General features: G+C 43.2%; 1 protein-coding gene across 5 annotated transcripts in view; it reads left to right on the plus strand.

The window, feature by feature from the left end:
• The window catches only part of CYRIB (CYFIP related Rac1 interactor B), a 142784-nt gene that overhangs the window by 38842 nt on the left and 83192 nt on the right, over positions 1-20750 (plus strand). The window lies entirely within an intron of this gene.

Raw genomic sequence — 20750 nt, forward strand, 5'->3', positions numbered from 1 at the left:
TAACTATATCTAGGGGAGCTCATCAGAAAGGGAAGTCCCCAAGTGTCAAAAATGGAGAGAAATTCAAGCCGAATGGTTATATGAACTGAAGGCACAATAACTTGTGGGGCTTTTGCACCCACAAAGCAGCTGTAGAGTTTGGGGTTAAGGTTTTGAGACCATAGTGGGCCTAGAAATGAGACTTGGGCCCAAGGTAGACATGAATTTCCAGGAGCTTTAAACATTACATGTCTTCATGAAAAAGGACTGCAAAAGCCCCACTGTTGGGAGAAACAAAGAGGAAGATTTTTTTGAGTGGAAAGAAAGTCACCAGGAAGAAATGAAAAATCTGGGGCTATACCATATGTGGTTGTGGAATCTATATTGTTATTATCACGAGATATGAGAACTTGAGTTGAGAAATTAACATGAAAACTGGCTGTCTACTGTGGGACTCTCTAGCACAACACTAGGGATTGTGTTGTGTGTTTACACACTCACTCCATTGGGTTATTTCAACAACCCAGACCTGACAGACTCCCACAGAAAGAACTCTGAAGATGAGTGCATAATTAAATCATATGGACTATTTAGGAAAGGAGTGACTCTGAGTTGAAAGTAAAAAAAAAAATCTAAAAAAGACTATAGACAGTATATTTTTAAATGATTAAAAACTAAAGAGGATACAAAAATGCAATGAAAGGTGGAAAAAGAATAAGTTGATTTGAAAAGCTGCCACGTAGAAGTGAAAAATAGTCATTGAAATTAAAATCCAACAAAAGTGTTAACTGACAGCCTAGATGTCGTGAAAGATACTTAGTGAACTGGAAGACAGTAATAACAGTTTACGTCTGTTTAGTCCTTAGTGTGTGCCAGCCACTGTCCTGTGTCCTTGTATTAACTCGTTGAATCCTCAGAACAAACATCTAAGGAAGGCATTATCATTATCATCTGTGCTTTACAGAGAAGCTAAGGTGTAGTAGTTTAAGCCACTTGCCCAAGGTCACAGAGCTGCTAATGACGGAGCTGGGATTTGACCCCTGGCTGCCTTTTAGTGTAGCCTAGAGTCTGTGTGTGCAGTTACTACACTGTAGAGTATCATTAAGAATAAGCACTAAGCAATAAAGAGATGAGAATATGGTGGAGAGGCAGAGAGGAGTGGAGGAGAGGGTCTGCTTATGTCTCAGCACAGGGACTAGGGGAGAGGCAGCATGAGAAGACCGAATGATCGGCTGTCCCTTCAGATCTCCTCCAGTTCTGAGGTTCCAAGAATTTGTGATCCTGCTGAGAGCAGACATCGTAAAAAGGGGCAGCAGAGCCTCAGTTTCCACTGTAGTATGCATCAGTGGATGATGTTTGACAGAGGTCTCTGGGGGAAGAAAGAGAAGCCCTGACTAGCGTTTGCCTGTCTCTGTGGTATCAATACTTCCACCATGAACAATTTCAAGCTAGCAACATGATGTCACTGAACACAGGCTTGGGAAGAGATGTGCACAGTCGGCTCTTTCAGGCCAGCCCGAGCCAGCTCAGCACACCAGTGCTGACGTTCATTCTGGTTTAAGCTCTGATCTCCGGGTTGTGCGTCCAAGGGGCAGAATTTTCAGGCAGTAGTAGGATCATATGTGGTATCACGGGGGCGGGAAGAGACCGTGGGACAAGAGTGAAGCTCTGCCCCCCTGTCTTCCTTTGAATTTGACAAACAAACCATTCTGTGAATGTAGTTGGACAGACTGGCCTCCTTATGACCCTGTTCGTGAGAGTGAAAGTGAGTCCAAACTCTTTGAAGGCCATTCCAGCATTTTAAGGGTTTGTACCTTTTGACTCTTGCAACTTCAAGGATTTTGTCTTATAAACCCCATCTTTCCTATGTATAAATACACACACACACACACACACACACACACACACACACACATGAAAGTGAAAGTTGCTCCATAGTGTCCACCTCTTTGTGACTCCATACAGTCCACGGAATTCTCAGGTCAGAATACTGGAGTGGGTAGCCTTTCCTTTCTCCAGGGGATCTTCCCAACCCGGGGATTGAACCGGGGTCTCCTGTACCACAGGCAGATTCTTTACCAGCTGAGCCACAAGGGAAGCCCATATATATATATAGTTTCCAAGGATTTTATCTTATAAATCCCACCTTTCCTCTAGTAACACATCTAACCTATATGTGTGTAATGTAAGCTCCTTGCAGCATTGTTTGAAACAGCAAGACCCTGGAAGCAACTGAAATAAATGTATGTCAGGAAAGGATTGATGGAAGAGATTAAGGTATATCCTTACAGGAGAATACTGGGCCACTGTTTAAAATAAGACGTCATATACACCAAGAAGGAATCAGCTCCAGGATGCATTCCTTTTTTTTTTTTTAATTGTTTTTCTTTTTATAGTTGGCATATAACATTATGAGCTTCAGGGGTACAATATAATGATTCCATATTTGGGTATATTGCAACATGGTCACCACACAAAATTTGGTTAATATGCGTTGTCATGCACAGCTACATAACTTTTTCTTGTGATAAAAACTTTGAAGATGTACTGTTTTAGCAACTTTCAAATATGGAATTTCATTTTTTTTTTTTTTTTAAGATTGTATGTGTCTGTTTAATGGCTGTGCTGGGTCTTTGTTGCTGCTCACTGGCTTTGTCCAGCTGTGGGAGCTGCTCTCTTGTTTCTGTGCCTGGGCTTCTCATTGCGGTGGCTTCTCTTGTTGCAGAGCCCGGGCTCAGTAGTTGTGACTCACAGGCTTAGTTACCCCGTGGCACGTGGAATCTTCCCAGACCAGGAATTGAACCTGTATCCCCTGCATGGGCAGGTGGATTCTTAACCATGGGACCACCAAGGAAGTCCCAGAATACAGTATTATTAACTATAGTCACCATGCTGTAGATTATGTTCTCATGACTTATCTATTTTAGAACCAGAAGTGTGTACGTTTGACTCATTTTACCTATATTTCCCAACCCCCAACCTGGTGGCTCAGAGGCTAAAGCATCTGCCCACAATGCGGGAGACCTGGGTTCAGTCCCTAGGTCGGGAAGATCCCCTGGAGAAGGAAATGGCAACCCACTCCAATATTCTTGTTTGGAGAATCCCATGGACAGAGGAGCCTGGTAGGCTACAGTCCACAGGGTTGCAGAGAGTCGGACACGACGGAGCGACTTCACTTTCCCAACTCTGGCAACCCCCAGTCTGTTCTCTGCATCTATGCCTAGGGATTCTTTTGTTGGTGTTTTTTAGATTCCACGTAAAAGTGAGATAATACAGTGTTTTTCTTTCTCTGACTTATTTCACTTAGCGTCCTGCCCTCTGGGTCCATCTCTGTTGTGGCAGATGGCAAGATTTCCTTCTTTTTTACTGCTGAGTAATAGTCCATTTTATATGTATAATAGATAACACTTTCTTTATCCATTCTTTCCAGGATACATTCTTAGGTTAAAAAAAGCTGTATGCAGAAAAGAGTGTGTGGTATGCTCCCTCCCATGTTTGGGGGCGGGGAAAAAGGGATTAGTGCTTATGCAAACCCACCCCACACGTACAAAAGCTTGATGATTTTGCATAGACTTTGCTGGAAGCACACCAAAAAAGAAGGTGGTTGTGGGCAGTACCATTTAATTCTTGAGAAGAAGTCTAGGTGATGGTGGGTTTGGGGTGGATGAACGGTATCTTATTGTATATCCTTTTTCAAAGAAAAAATTTTTTAAGCATAAACATATGTTGTTGTTGTTAAAAACAAACTTGTTAACAAAAAACTTCCCTTTGTGAGCTTTCGGCATGGATCCCCTCTTAGTTTTAGAGGAAATTGCCAGGTCTCCATGGGGTTGCTGACCCCCAGCATTTATGGAACACATGCCAAGCACCAGGCACTTGCCTGCATTGTCATACACTGTGGGTCTCTCCATTGCCTGACTCTGCCTGGACTCCAGTAGTGGCCTGGTCAGTGTGTGAAAAATAGTAATCCCATTTTCAGGAAGAGGGGCGGCTAAGTCTTTGTAGGAAGTCACGTGGCAAGCAAGAAGGGGAAGTGGAATTCATGTGGCACTTGAAGAAATCTTATAAGTGCTTTGGAAACAGAACCCAGCTGCTTCTTAGCAATCCCTTTATCTGGTAGGCATCCATCCCTCCTGCCACATCCCCAGCACCTCTCTTGAGATCACGTGGCCGAGTTCCATCAGTATTAATTTTTCCACCTCTAAGATTCTTTGCTCTGGAAAGTTGGAACTGTGTTCCTGGACCAGATGAATCGCTGATGTATTTGGAAACCACAAAGGCAAGGAGAATTTGTTCTGTGATGTCCTCCTTTTCTGACTTATCTGCACAACTCTCCTTTTGAGTTTTGCATCATCAAAGATATAAAAGACACTAGCTCTGTTCACTTAAAAAGAGCAACCTTCAGGGCCTTTCTTAGCAAATTAGATGTTCCCAGAGGTGCTTCTGTAGTCGCCCTTGTTGTTTTCCGAGATCAGTCACATTTCTAACTCATCATGAAATGTCTTGTGGAACCAGAGGCTTACTCTTGCCCTCTCTCTTTTATCATTTGGTAGTAAATAGGTTATTCATCTTCAGCGGGCTGTCGTGATGTTTTTGTGATTATATCAACAGTAGTCCAAATGGGCAGTAAAACTGGAGTGAAGACTTAAGTTCATGGACTCAAAATAAAAAAAACCAACCTGGGTATTATTTAAGAGTGTAGCAGCATCTGTAACATTGGGGTGAAATTCTTGCATGGGAGGGCTGCTTGCTGGTGGGTGTTTCTGTTTTGTGGGCTCAACCAGAGAGCACCCTTCAGAGCTTGTAAGTATCATTTCCCGTTGTGCAACGTGGGCTGTAGTGGTTTTAGTTTACTGTGAGATGACTGTATGTCAACAGTGTTATCTTGACTCTCTCAACCAGTAATTCTATCTTCACTGCCTGAATGCAGGTACAGAGGAGGTTGAAATGCTATTTCTTAGCTGATGCCTGTCCTGACTCCACCTCCCTGTGCTCTCCTTGCTCTGCGTAGTGTTTAATTAAAGCAATTATCTTACTGGCTTTAAATAATTGTAGTTGTTCGTAGCTATCTCCACATCAGACCAAGTGCCAAGAAAGATGGTGTGGATCATCTTGCTTCATCTGTGCATAGCTGGCATGCAGCTGATGTCAGAACACTTCCAATTTCATGAGTTAGGTTTCTTTTGAGCCCCATGTGAGGTTTTTTTGGCTTCCACAGAAAAGGGATTCGCTGGTTTATGTAGCTGCAAAGTGCAGGGATGGAACCGAAGGCACGAAGCCTTAGACTGTGTTGCTAAGGCTTACACAGGATTTCCTCATCTTGCAGTGCTGCCTCTGATTTCTTTTTGGATTGTGGTGGCAAAGTATGTCAGCAGTTCTAGCAGCAGGGAAAAAAAATGCCCCTTTCCAACAGTTCAGCAGAAATCTCAGGAAAGAGAGATTTCTTCTTCAGTGTCTCTGATTGGCCTTCTCTGGGTAACATGCCTGTTCCTAACCTATCACGGTGGCCAGGTGAATGTGATGCTCTGATTGGCCACCTTGGATCAAATGCCAGCCCCCAAAGAAGCTGGGATAGGGTCTGGTCTCCCCAGAGCCCAGGAACTGAGAATGAAGGCAGGCAGATGTTCCTCGGGGAAATCTGGAAACCATTTGTGAATGGGGGGTAGGCAAAAGCAAGATGTCCAATATAGTACATTTTTAATCAGTGTTTACTCAGTGAATGAATTAACAGATGAATGAGCAAACAAGTTCTGCGGCTGATTCTGTGAGTGGGTTCTATGATATCCGGAGTGGGGTTTTAACAGATGGAGCCTTTGCAGAGAGCCTTGAAATCAAGTCATGTAAGGATGACATTAAGTTAGCTGAGATATTTAACAAGAAATAGACATATGATAGCTGTTCCCAAACGTTTGAAGGGTGTTCATAGGGACAGAACATTTGCTGGCTTCCTACTTTGTGTCATGGGTGCTGGGCTAGATGCTTTAATTGCCATCGTCCTGCTTTTATTTTCATTTTATCTTTATTAGACCACCGATTTATGTTCATTGTAGAAAATCCAACACTGTACACACACAAAAAGAGAAAAAGTCATTAACTACCTAGGGCTAACTGCTATTAATAGTTTGGGGTATATTCTCTCAATCTTTTGTCCCTATTAATAGATGCATTAAAAAACGCATATTTAATTGTGATAGTAGTGTTTGTCAGAGAGAAATTGTGGCTTAGACAGAAACTGTGGCTTAGGAAGTTGCCTGAGGTCCTAGGCTGAGGCACTAGAATTCTAGGACCAGAATTTGGTCCACATCTGTCAGCCTCGGAAGCCCTCTCATTCCCTGGTCTTTGATTTACCTGCTGCATAACCAGCAGTCTGTGTACTAATAGGGTTTTACTACAGTTCTGTTCTGAGAATCTGGATTTCATCGCTCTTTGTTCATCCACAGACTAATCTTTATTCATATACTCGGAAATATTTCACTGGGTGCTTTGTGGGTGCTGGAGGTAGCCCAGTGGATAGCTTGTTCACATTCAGGGAAGAATGAGGTCCTATCTCTTCCCAGAGACATTGAACAAAATTTCTGAGCTTCCCTCTGATTGGATCATCGCAGGACACACCTCTGTCTCTCAACCAATCATGGTGACAGAGGAACACTGATTGGCTTAGACCATTCTGGACCCACCCCTGGAATTGCAGATAAGGTCTGAATGAATGAGGGATGCTGCTTAGCGGGAGAGAAATGGAATAGATGCTGAAGAGGCAACTGCTATCTCTAAGTGTTTAGGATCTGGCTGTAGAAAGATAAGTAAGGCATTGTACCTACTTTTTAAAAGTTCACATTGTAGTGGGTTCCTGAGAGTTTGACAGTGATCATAGGAAGGGGTATTTACATTGTTGAATGTAAAAATGCATTACATAATTTTTTCATTCTTGAGTGTCCTTGTCACATAGGTGTTTCCATTTTACAGAGAGGAAACAAGTTCAGAGAGATTAAGTGGCTTGCTGCACCTAGGAGCGGAGCAAGGTGTTTTGAGGCTGTGGATTCCGTATTTCTTCCTCTCCCTATTGTGATAGTCATGGAGAAAATAGATCGCTAACAGAGACCGTTCAAAGTTTTGCCTAATAACTCCTCCACAATAAGCAGGGCCTTGGGAGTAGTTACTGCTTTTCATTTCAGGCTTTTGTTAGAGGATCATGCCTCCTTTTTTTTTTTTTTTTCTTTAACTCTAGATGGGAGGAAAATGCCTCTCCCTGGTCCAGATAAGAGAGAATTGAATGAGCTTCTGAGAAAAGCAGAACCATTGACAGCTCACAATGCATCAGGAGAGATGGTTGCATTCAGATACTCTTAGGAAAATGATTTCTCTCTTTTTTTGACTTTGCTGCCTGAGGCTTCCATTTGGTTTTAAAATAGTAGAGTAACTATTATGGAATCATACACAAAGCTTCCTCCCCCTGGGCCCCAAGTTAACTCGCGTGTTCACAACACAGGATACATTTTTTGGTAAAGTGTTTATGGAAAGCCCAGTGTGATTCCTAAATTAAGCTGCCAAAACTAGGGCAAACAAGCTGGATTTTCTGGTTTTCTCCAGATTCTGCCGAGACTTAGCATTCCACTGAGCAAGAGATGATTTGCTGGAAATCACTTGTGTGCTGGTGGTAAGATGTCTGTATTCTTCCTGTTTTGCCTGCACCCAACCTACAGGTGCTTTGCTGCCAGGTGGAAGGCCCCCCATTTTTTTGTATACATTCTTTTAAATTAATTGATTATGGATTTGGCCACGTCGGAGTCTTGATTGTGGCATGCAGGATCTTTGTTGTGTCATGCAGGATCTTTTCCATGGTTCACATGGATTCTCTAATTATGATGTGTGGGCTCAGTAGTTGAGGCATGCAGACTTAGTTGCTCTGCAGTATGTGGGGTCTTAGTTCTCTGACTAGGGATCATACCCGAGTCCCCTGCATTGCAAGGTAGATTCTTTACTACTCAAGGTCCTTGTTTTTGTTCATAGATCCCCTGATCTCATTTATTTCCATCTCTGCAGATGTAATTTCAACCTGATAGAAAGGAACGAAAAGAAAGAAATCAACATGATGGTGATAAGCTGACCCATAAGGTTTTCAATTTAGGTGCTGTATTTTTGAGATCCTGTGTCTGCTTTTCACTTCTTTTTCAGGTTATTACTGGTGATAATTCATTTATTAATACCTATTCACGTTTTTATTAAGTTGGCTATTGTGTTTTGGATCTTGGGGATGGAGAGCTGAACAAAGAAATAGTCTCAGTTACTAGTAAGCTTTGGTGGCTCTCCTCTGACCAAATCTCCTCCCAATCTGTTCACACTAGTATCATATTTTTGGTTCTGATTTACTGTGGGCCTGGCAAACTTATGAAAGAGGAAGTGAGGTCTGAGGGTAAAATGCATAGCCTTTAACATCAGGTAAAGACCAGAAAAACCAGATTGCTGGGCTCATCTAGTTGACCCTGGAGGGGGCCCACTGTGGTTGTTATTAGGGCTGATATTTAGGGGTTGTTTGTTGCCTCATATAACCTCGCTCACCTGAATGATATGAACACCACTGTCATAAAGGTGGCAGGATTCATGGAACCTGGGAGCAGACCAGCTTGTATGTGTGTGGGTGAGTGTGTGTACACCTGGACATATGTGTCTGTATAGATGTGCATCTTGCTGCCTCTGTGACCGTGGTTCTCAAACTTGTTTATACGTTAGAATCATCTGGGGATCTTTTAAAATTTCAAAGCCATGGCTACACACAAGATGAGTTAATTCACTGATTCTTGGCTGGGACACAAGCACTGGTAGTTATAAAGATCTCCAGGTGATTCCAATTTGCAGACAAGTTTAGGAACCCTTGGCGTATAAGAACTATACTAACAATATCATTCTTATCATTTGAAGATGAGTAGGGATAATGGTGGGCTTCCCTGGTGGCTCAGTGGGAAAGAGTCTGCCTGCCAGTGTAGGAGACACAGGTTGGATCCCTGGATCAGGAGGATCCCCTGGAGAAGGAAATGGCAACTCATCAAATATTCTTGCCTGGAAAATCCCATGGACAGAGAGGTAAGGAGCCTGGCGGGCTACAGTTCATGGGGTCACAAAAGAATTGGATCAGACTTAGCAACTGAACAGCAAGAACAAGAGATAATGGTAATGACAGTGTTCCTAGCCACCATTTATCATTTACCAACTGCTGCCTATAAGGCAGGCAGTGTCCTGAGTATCTAAAAAGCAGGATCACATCTAATCTGCACGGCAGCCCTGCAAGATAGCTTTATAGGTGGTTGAATAAGGAAAGGAGGAAGTCATGTGTTTGTAACTGATATCAGCTACAGAGTTGCTTAATCCAAAGTGTCAGGTGAAGTCTAGAAAGATGGAGTTGTTGGGCTCCTTTTGTTGACCCCAGAGTGACCACTGTGGTCATTGTTGGGGCTGAGATTTAGGGCTTGTTTGTTACCGCAGCATAACACGGCCCATCCTGACGGATGCAATCATCCTTTTATATAACCACAGTTTGATTTAGAAGTCGATATGCAAAAGAACGTGTTGCAAGGTTATAAATTGAGGGTGAGTTTATTTTGGCTTGTGGCTTGGAAAGAGAAATGAGTATAGTAAGCCAGGCTATTAATCTTGGGCTGGTTGATTCATCCATCAAAATCCAAGGAATCAGGTGTAATAAATTAATAAAACATAACCTTGTGTTTGCACAGCACTTTTCTCAATGAAATACATGGTGCTAATGCAAACCTCATGCCACAGCTGGTCTTTCTGACACATCCTAGGAGGACTGTCAGGTTAGGTAGGGCTATGTCTTACTGTGAGGTAAAACCAGAAGCTAATTCACGTGGGAATCCGTATGCAATATCTATAGAGATGCCTGACCGGAGTCTTGGTGAGCAGTTTGGACGGGAAACATGAGAGGGGTGGGAAGGATGTTTGTGGCGGAGGGAGCAGCGTGGGCTAAGGCACAAGGAACAGTACCTACAGGAACTCTGTGAGGAAGTAGTTCAGTATTACTACCAGGAGCCGTACCATCCCCTTACTCAAGGGAAATTGGGAAGTCCCATGAAATCTTCATTTCCACTTACTTCTTCATCCTTTGGTACACATCTCTTAACATTTTTCCCCCCTACCTTGGAGGAGATTTATGAGTAATGAAGGGTCAAATAAGGATAATGTTGTGTGTTTTTTAAAATTTTTATCCATGTATTTTTGGTTGTGCTAGGTCTTCACTGCTACACATGGGCTCTCTCTAGTTGTGTTGAGTGGGGGCTTCTCATTGCTATGGCTTCTCTTGTGGGACTTGGGCTCCAGGCTCGTGGGCTTCAGTAATTGTGGTGCATGGGCTTCATTGCCCCATGGCATGTGGGATCTTCCCAGACCAGGGATTGAAAATCCATGTCCCCTGCATTGAAAGGTGGATTCTTAACTACTGGACCACCAGGAAAGTCAAAGGATAATGTTTCAGTTGATCTCATTTATCCTGGAAGATCACACCAGACACCACATCAAATGTTGCACACTGCTTATTAGTAGAGATTTTTTTGCAGGATTTTGTTGACACTTCAGTGATCCAGTCTAATCTTTGGAAACCAACTCAGCAGTTCTCTGATTGTAGATGGGAACCTGTGTGATCCTCACTCTGGACCCAGAGTCCAGGCCTAGGGGATTGTGCTCTGTGAAACCCCCTGGACCTGTCTTGGACTCCACCATTTAGTTAAGAGTATGATGTTGGATTAAAAATGAATTTCAAGGTTCTGTCCTTGTCTAAAATTAGGTGATTCATTCAGAAACTCAGATGCAGGCCCTCATGAATAACAAGTGGCCTATTAAAAAACAATGTTAAATAAATGCTGAAATGAGAACCACATATATTTCTCCGAGTCTGTGGGTTCAAACAAGACCAGAGTTCAGGCAAGGTGGCATTCCCCTCTTCTCGGCATTAAAACTAAGGATGGATGCTTTCTCATTAAACCTGTGTTCTTTTTTTTTCCCTTTTTTTGTCCGGTGAATACTAAATTTTGCTTTTTAATTTATTTTTAATTGGAGAATAATTGCTTTACAATGTTGTGTAGGTTTCTGCTGTTCAACAACCATGAATCAGCTCTAAGTATACATATAGCCTGTCCCTCTTGAGCCTCCCTCCCACTCCTCAACCTGTGTTCTAGTGTGAAATCAGCCCCAGGATTTTAGAGGAAGCTAGCTAAACCAGTTAAGCTTCTTTTTAACTTGGACTTTAATGATTCTCTCCTGGAAAGATTTATTTATTTATTTTTTCCTTTTTTAACCTTATAGAGTATCTCTTCTTCTGTGGCCTTGAAACTGTGAGAATCTAAACTCTTGCCATGCTCTTAGCTCCTGTTTGGCATATTCACATCATACTGTCTAAAGCTCTGTATTTCAACTGTTGTGTCACACAGCTGGTGACCTCATCATTTTGGCTAATGTGAGAAGAGGGGGGAAGTTTACATCTCACCTCCTTGTGCTGCTGCTGATCCATTCCCTGGTTCCAGGGCTGTGGCCATGCTGGGGGTTCAGAGTAGGGTAAAGGCCCTAGGACTGGGTTAACTCAGGCTGGACCCCTGTCATCTGTGTGACCAGCAGCCATGGTTTGAGTGCATGCCTTGTGCCAGGCATGGTGCCCGGCTCTGTGCTAGCACTGCAGATGCAGGGTTGACATGATAGGCATGCTCCTGCCCTGGTGAACCTCACAGTGTTCAAGGAAGTACACAAATCACCATGCAATTTACAATAATGATATGTCCTTGAAATATGTAACACCGGTCCTGAGAACTCTCACAGCAGGGGCTCTGACCTGCTTTGCTCAAAGTTCAGATGCCTGGTGGTGATGAAGAGCTCAGGCGAACATTGGAGGCTGGAGGCATTCAGAATAGCATGTGATCGCAAAAGCAAGGTAGGACCAGGTGAAAGGTTCAGGATGAAGCCCACAAACAGCACTAGGGTCCTGGTGATTTGATCAAGTTCAGCATAAGGGCTGGACATCTCCTCCCTATCTCTCCCCAGGCCCCCAACCGCCGACTCCCCCACACCAAAAGGAATGGTCCTTTCCCTTTACTTTCCAGGCTGTTTGTCTGTATCAGTTTCTTTGGCAATTGTGTGTTGCTTTGTATGATAATAAGGTCGTGTGTCTTTCATCCCCTGGAAGGGAAGGCTGTTTCTTGTACTGTTTGTGTTTTCCCCAGTGTGTGACCCTGGTTGATCAGTTGGGTCATGAAAAGACCTACATTTTACCAGGTAACTTCGGTTTGTGGGCCTCTTGCATGCTTCTTGCATCCACAGCAGCAGATGAAGAAGAGTAACAGATAGCCCCTCCAAAGGCCTCCGAATATCAGACCGACCAAAGCTTCTGTTGATTGAGGCAGTGGATGGGGAAGTACTATCAACTTGGGAACAGTTTAATAGAAATTAGCTTGTAATTAAAAGTTCAAAATCAGTTGGCTTTTCTTTTCTGAATCATATGACCTAGTTTTCTTTCTACCCCTGTGATTGTTTCCATTCACAGAATAACTGACCTCCAAGAGCCTCCTATTTGCTTAAGCCCTTCTGGCCCCTTCCTTCAGGTCTGCTGCCGTCTTCCTTGGACATGCCTTCCATCGCGCCTTCATTTTTCTCCTCTTTACATGCTTCCCTGTTCTAATGACATCTTTTTGAACAGATAAATTTATTCAGAACATTGAAGGAAAATAAAATTCCTTCATCCCTACTCTCATGTTGTCATTGAGTTTTAATTTCTCTGATCCCATCTGCCATTTCCCCATGAGGGTAGATATTTTATATGAGTGGCATTCTATTTTATGTATATACTTCTGTGCTTTGCTCTTTTGTTTTTCTTTTAATTTTTTCGGTGACTCCACACAGCTTGCCGGATCTCAGTTTCTCTATCAGGGATGGAACCTTCCCCCGCTGCGTTGGAAGCACAGGGTCTTCACCCCTGGACCATCAGGGAAGTCTCTGTACTTTGCTCTTTAAACTTAATATTCACAGTCTTTCAGTCAACAGATGTTAACTGAGCTCCTAGTATGTGCCAGGCGTTGCTCTGGTGGCTGGGAATAAAGAGATCAGTGAAATGACCGGTCTACATCCCTGTTGTCTTGGTGCTTCTGCCTTATTCAGAGAGATTCATGATAAACACAGTACAGATTCTGTTAGCAGGTAATTAACGTCATAGAACAAAAGTAGGGTTAAAGAACATGGGGATTGTTAATTTATAAAATGTCTCATGTTGCTACTGTCTTTATATGTGCATATGTGCTGTGTACTAAGTCGCTTCAGTCATGTCCGACTCTTTGAGACCCCATGGACTAAAGCCCGACAGGCTCCTCTGTCTATGGGATTTTCCAGTCAATAATATTGGAATGGGTTGCCATGCCCTTCTCCAGATCTTCCTGACCCCAGGGATTGAACCCCCATCTCTTATATTTCCTGTGTTGGCAGGCGTATTCTTTACCACTATCACTCTATGTACCTAGGGGTTGGTTATTATCCTTGATATTGATGGATTATAATTTATTGAAAACCTTAGAAATATAAACTTCAAATCTGGAGAGGGCTTATAAGTCATTGAGAGTAGACCCTTCATTTTCAAAGTGAGGAAACAAATTCAGAGAAATGAAATGACTTGTTCAAAATTATCCAGCCCCTAAGTGGCAACGCAGAAGCTTTTAAATTGTAATTAAATTGGTTTTCATTAATTCTAAAGACAATTCTTTCAAATTCAACTATGCTGTTTCCCTGTTGCGGGAAATTTATTTCTGGTTTTTATTATACATAATGCTAGTATGGGCAGCTTTATGCAAATACTACCTTAATGAAGGTAGTACGTTAATTAATAATTAGAAATAATAACAAACAAGGACTTCCTTGGTGGCTCAATCAATAAAGAATCTGCCTGCAATGCAGGAGACATGGGTTCAATCCCTGGGTTGGAAAGATCCCCTGGAGAAGGAAATGGCAGCCTGAGCCAGTATTCTTGCCTGGGAAATCCCATGGACAGAGGAACCTGGTGGGCTATAGTTCATGAGGTCGCAAAGCCAGACATGACTTGACAACTAAGCCATCGCCACCTTTGCCAGGCAGTGCCCTAACTGCTTTACTTGCGGTAACATCATTCTGACAGTGGATACCATTACTTTCCTAGTGTTTACAGATGAGAGAATGAAGGGAGGAATTCAGACTCTGAGTACAGGGTCTGAGCCCTCAGCCACTATGACATACAGCCTTCTGAGTCTGAATACTAAAACCGCAAATTTCAAAACTCAAAATAAATAATCTGTAACATATAATTGTTTTAACCACTTAAGAGTTCACCAAGACCAGGGATGTCTTAGATTTAGTTGTATGTCACTGCTGTTTTTAGAGTAAAAAGTGGTGGACTATGGAGGATTTCCTGTTCCATCTATTATTGTAGTTAACCCTGACAATAGCAGTGAATTAGGTGGTTATTGTGCCTGTTAAAGATGAGTAGTTTAGGCACTTCCTTGGCTGTCCAGTGGTTAAGCCTTTACCTGCCAATGCAGGGGGTACAGGCGTGATCTCTGGTCAAGCAGCTAAGATCTCACGTGCCTCATGGCCAAAAAACAAAAACATAGAACAGAAGCAATGTTGTGACAAATTCCATAAAAACTTTAAAGACAGAATGGTCCACATTAAAAAAGAAATCTTAAAAAAAAAGTTGAGTCATCTAATATTTTAGATGAAGCTTGGACATTGAGAGATTAAGTTAATATTTGTAGAAAGAAAGGGGCAAGTAGGAAGCAAGGAAGTTTGAGTGACTCATGCATGTCAAGAGCTTTAGGACCTGGGGTCTAATCTTGGCTTCGTCTCTTAGTAACTTTGTGACCTCCAGCAAAATACTTAACCTTTTTTTTTGTACCTCACCGGAATTTTGTTATCTGAAAACTGGAAGCAATAAAATCTTTCTCTTGATGTTGTTATAAGGATTGAATTAGAAAATGAGTGGAAATCAGCCAAAATGAAACCATTGATCAGAGGTATTGGTTGCTTTTGTCATTACCGTATTTCAATCCAAACTGTTTTCTCTTTCCTCTAACCATGATATTTCTGGAAAACACATACAAAAATCTCTCTCTCTTTTTAAAACGGAGGTATTCTTGCGTGGAAAATTCCATGGACAGAGGGGCCTGGCGGGTTAGTCTGTGGGGTTGCAGAGAGTCGGACACGACTGAGCATGCACATGAACAGTAGTTGCTTTGCAATGCTGTGTTAGTTTCAGGTGCATAGTACAGTGATTCAGTTATGTGTGTGTGTTGTTTTTTAGATTCTTTTCCATTATAGGTTATTACAAGAAAGAGAATATAGTTCCTTGTGAAAGTGAAAGTTGCTCAGTTGTGTCTGACTCTTTGTGACCCCATGGACTATATGCAGTCCATGGAATTCTCCAGGCCAAAATATTGGAGTGGGTAGCCGTTCCCTTCTCCAGAGGATCTTCCCAACCCAGGGATCGAATCTAGGTCTCCCACATTGCAGGCAGATTCTTTACCAGCTGAGCCACCAGGGAAGCCCAAGAATACTGGATTGGGTAGCCTATCCCTTTTCCAGCAGATCTTCCCAACCCAGATCAAACTGGGGATCAAACCGGGGTCTCCTGCATTGCAGGTGGATTCTTTACCAACTGAGCTATCAGGGAAGCCCATAGTTCCTTATAGTTCCTACTTATAGGTAGGTCTGTGTTGTTTATATATTGTATCTATAGTAGTGCATATCTGTTAATCCCAAACTCCTAATTTATCCCACCCGCCTCCTCTTTTGGTAACTGTAAGTTCACACAAAATCTTATTTAAATGGCATTGATAAATTAGTGACCCTTGACACAATTAGGGATTCTCATTTTTTTAATTTTTAAAAAACTTTTTATTTTATATTAGAGTATAGCGGATTAACAGTGTTGTGATAGTTGTAACCAACAAGGGATTCTCTTCCTTTGTAGTTTCATCTGCCTCTGTTGGGGTGCCATAAAAGGTGGGGGAACAGCAGATCAACCTCTCTTTGGGTCTCTGGGTCATAGTGGGGTGAGGCCTGGGAATGGATGGCTCACCCAGCCCTTCCTCTCCCTTCCATCCCTCTGGATCTGACTTTCAAACATCTCAGTCCCACCTTCCATGACCCCTTCCTATGCCTTCACAAGGTGACCTGGCCACTGTGGGGGTGGGCAGGTGGGTCAGGCCATGGGTGCACTGGAACACTGAGGGGTCCTTTTGGAGGGGGGTCTGCTTCTCCAGGTGGGCAGGGGGAGATCTTTTCTTGTGGAGGGTGTGACTTCTGAGCTGAAAATGCAAAGAGGTTCTTGAGCCACACAAGGGGACTGAGAGAACTGTTTGTGGGAAAGGCCAGCATCCGCTTCCATGCCCTCGTAGACTTTTCTGTAGCCAGCTCTTCTCTAAGTGGGCCACAGGCTTTGGCCCACAGACTGCTTACGACATCAGTCAACTCCATGGACCAGCCCATCCCTCTTGGGAAAAACCTAGCCATAGAACAGGGTTTGGGAAGGAGACATGAAGACATACAGTCTCTGCTTTCTTCTTTTTACGTTCAAGTCTTGGCAAGAAGACACACTCTTTATTTCTGTCGCCTGTATCAGCTGCACACTCCTGAAATGAACTCCTCGACGTTGTCCTGGCTTCGTCATACTCGAGCTTTTCCGGTTGCAAACAATTTAGCTTCTAGTTGATGGGGACTCTAATGACTCCAGGTGGTGAATGGATGGTGGGGAATAGAGTTCTGTAGAAATACAGCTCAAAAGCAATACAAACACAGAGCGGAAAAGGGGAACTGGTGAAGAGGGGAGGGCTGTATTAACAGCATGTTACCTTTGTTGACATTGAATAAACCAACCCTTTACCTTAACACTGGGAAACTTGTTAAATGCTTTGTGGAGTGGCACAGGGTCCCGCATGTATGTATTATGGAGCCTTTAACAACAAGGTGCTGAAGTACCTTTGTTAAGGAAAGATGACCAAGATAGATCTTGAGATGAAACACAGCAGATGATAATTCAAAATATGAACCATTTTTATATAAATCAATGCATTATCTTTACGTAGATATAGACATAGTAAAAACATTTGGAAGCGTGTCCACATGGTATAGGAGGTTAGCTCATGGGGTATTTATATTTTCTTCCTTTTCCTCCTCTGAATTTTCAAATTTTTTCTGCAATCAACATGTAAATATTATTCATATAGTCAGAGTGAAAGAAAGGTAGAGGAGGCCAGAAACCTTTTTTTTTTTTTTAACTCAAATTTTAACCTCATTCCACGTATTAAGGTCTCCGAGGAGCTGGGTGGGCACACCCAGATGTAGGGACAGGTGTAGGAGTGGGCAGGGTAGCCTTGGCCTCCGCCTTCACTGAGCTGACATTGTGTTGAAAGTCTTTTTTTTTTTTAATTTAAAATATTTTTTAAAGCTTAAAAAAAAGTATATTACAGGTTGTGGTAAGTGCTAGAAGGGGGAAAAAAAAAAGCCAGTGACATACGAGGGAATATGGAAGGGAAGGCCCACTTCAGGAAGGAATGGAGGGGCCACTTTGAGGAGTGACCCGAGAGGAGGCTGAGACGCAGCTGCACGGCAAGTGTATTCAGGGCGGAGGGAGGGGCCAGCAGAGGCTGCCTTCTACCGGTCACCCAGAGGGCTGGTGGAACTTGAACTGCAGCTGCCCAGAATGAGCACTGTGTTGCACTTGGAAATGTGAGGAGGCTCAGGGATACACCTTGTAACTCTGGGGGCATATGGCCATCCGGACAACTTGATGGCCTCTGAGAGACTGTTTAATGTTTTGCTAAATCACAGGAATGTATTGGGATTGAACTGTTGAGTCTGTTCTTTGGTTCTTTCTGAGGAGCAGCTCTGATGTCATCCTTCACGCTGGATAGGCTTTGAACCCTGCTCAGGGAGTCCCAGGCCTCCTTCCCCATCCTCTTCTGCATTCATTAAACTCACACATTGGGTGGATGCTTGTCTCTGTAAGGCATGACCCTTGGGTCTTCATCCTCAGCCTGGGCTGTGGTGGAAATATCTGGGAAGGCGCCTCTTTGTTCAGGGATTCAGTATTCACTGATTCCTCAAAGAGGAGGAGGAAAGCAGTTGAGAGAAGTCCCTGAAAGTTAGATTAAGGACAAAGACTCGATACAGAGTCAACAAAAGCTATAATTTTGGTGCTTAAACATACTGGATGGTGTATTTGAGTTAACAGTGGCAGCAGCTATTCACAGAATCCTCTCTAAGAGCCATTGGACCGTACAAACCAAGAACCATAGCAATGTTCAGATCCTTTGAGCCATCGATTAAAATCCATGGAACTTATGCTAAGGTCATCATTTTTTTTTTTAGTGGGGAGAAACCAAGAAAACAGTGATGTCTATTCTATAATAGCAGTAATAGTAATGACAGAGTACTTTGGGGTTTTGAACTCATTTTCCTGTTGTTGATCAGTCCCTCAGTCGTGCCCAACTCTTTGTGACCCCATGGACTGCAGCACGCCAGGCTTCCCTGTCCTTCACCGTCTTCTGGAGCTTGCTCAAATTCATGCCCATTGAGTCAGTGATGCCATCCAACCATCTCGTTCTCTGTCATCCACTTCTCCTCTTGCCTTCAATCTTTCCCAGCATCAGGGTCTTTTCCAGTGAGTCGGCTCTTGGCATCAGGTGGCCGAAGTATTGGAACTTCAGCTTCAGCATCAGTCCTTCCAGTGAATATTCAGGGTTGGTTTCCTTTAGGATGGACTGGTTTGGTCTTTCAGTCCAAGGAGATTTCCCTATACAGCATTTATAAGAGCATGGAAACATTCCTGTGAGTACGTTTTCATGTCCATTTCACAGAAGGGAAATAGAAGGTTAGAGAGGGGACGTGCGTGCCCTGCTTCACTCTGGCAGCTTCAGGCTCTGAGCTCTAGCACATGCACTGCCCCCTCTAGGTGTGCTCAGAAACTGGGGAAATTGCTGGGCGTCCAGGAGGCAGAGGAGGAACCAAGACTGAAAATAATTATTGAACTTAATATAGGCTTAATTCTGTCCCAGGTACTGAGCAAATTTTATCTAAACTAATTTTTAGAACAAACTGTGGGGAAACTGAAGTTCTGAGATTAACCTGTGGAGGTTGTAGGACAGGCGTCCAAACCCCGGCGGGGCTAAATCCACAGCTCCCTGGTGCTTTTAGCTCTGCTTTATTGCCTAGTGGTTCACAAGAATGCATTGCTCCAAGAGGGAATAATGAATGAAGGAGTGAATGGATGAGATGGATTAGGCCATAGAGAACTGTTGTTGTTATTCAGTCACCAAGTCATGTCCAACTCTGCAGCTCCATGAAATTGCAGCATGCCAGGCTTCCCTGTCCTTCATTGTCTGCTGGAATTTGCTCAGACTTATGTCCGTTGAGTCCGTGATGCCACCCAACCATCTCATTGTCACCCCCTTCTCCTCCTGTCCTCAGTCTTTCCCAGCATCAGGGTCTTTTCCAGTGAGTCTGCTCTTGCATCAGGTGGCCAGAGTATTGGAGCTTCAGCTTCAGCATCAGTCCTTCCAATGAATATTCAGGGTTGATTTCCTTTAGGATTGACTGGTTTCATTTCCTTGTTGTCCAAGGGACTCTCAAGAGTCTTCTCCACATCACATTTTGAAAACATCAATTCTTTGATGCCAGCCTTCTTTATGGTCCAACTCTCACATCCATACGTGACTACTGGAAAAATCATAGCTTTGACTATACAGACCTTGTCAACAAAGTAATGTCTCTGTTTTTTAATACACTGTTTAGGTTTGCCATAGAGAGTAGACATTAGGATTCCCATGGTCAATAAATTCTTTTCGATAGCTTTGTAATTTCCGCCTGCAATAGGGTTGCCCAAGTGTCTCCCATGAGAGTTGCAGCTTTCCTGGCCCTTGAGGCTACACTTTTCCAATACCCTTCCCCTAAAGGCTCCCTTTCCTCACTCAACTCATCCCTTGCAAATTGCCCAGAGTCAAATGAGTCCAGAGTGAACCAGGCATGCAGGGTGTGGACCTTTAGCAACTGAAAAGAAAGAGAGCTATTTCAACATGATGAAATATTCTGCAGCCTTAAAGTGATAAATGTGCCTGGAAAAATAGGAATAGATATTAGGAGGTAGTTGAACATATCTGAAGATACCAAGTGAAGCAGTGTTCATTTACATGGATTAAGGTTGGAAGAGAATAGGAATGAGAACTGGAAAGGTTTTGGGATTGGATGGTGTCACTGTCAGATTAATCTGTGAAGCTAGGAACCGCAGGGTCATGACCCACAGTTTCTGCTTTTTCTTCCCCTAAATTCCACTAGTCACAAACATGTGTAAATTATATAATACATCAGTAAATATCTCAATTCTGTTGTCCACTCTTTCTCTCCACTGCCAGTTTCCTAGAACAGGCTCTTACTGTGTCTCGCCTGGACCTCACAACAGCTTCTCTGGTCTGCTGGTCTCCTCTCTCTCCCACTGTAGTCCACGTTGGACACTGTGGTCAGAGTGATCTTGATATAAAACACATCTGATTATGTCTCTCCCTTGCTTAGAAGCTTTTATTTACTGGTGGTTGCCTTCCGGAGGCAAGTTCAGACTCCTTAGGATGGTGTTTGAGGAGGTCCTTTCCAACCACCCAGTCTTCCCCCCAAGCATGTCATGACCTCCCCTTCCTCTGCCCATGTGACTTTCCTTCTTGGCCCTTCCCCCATCTCTTCAAGACCAAGCTCATCCTCTCTGAAGCCTT

The sequence above is a fragment of the Capricornis sumatraensis genome, chromosome 11 (genome assembly GCF_032405125.1).
Source record: "Capricornis sumatraensis isolate serow.1 chromosome 11, serow.2, whole genome shotgun sequence".
NCBI lineage: Eukaryota > Metazoa > Chordata > Mammalia > Artiodactyla > Bovidae > Capricornis > Capricornis sumatraensis.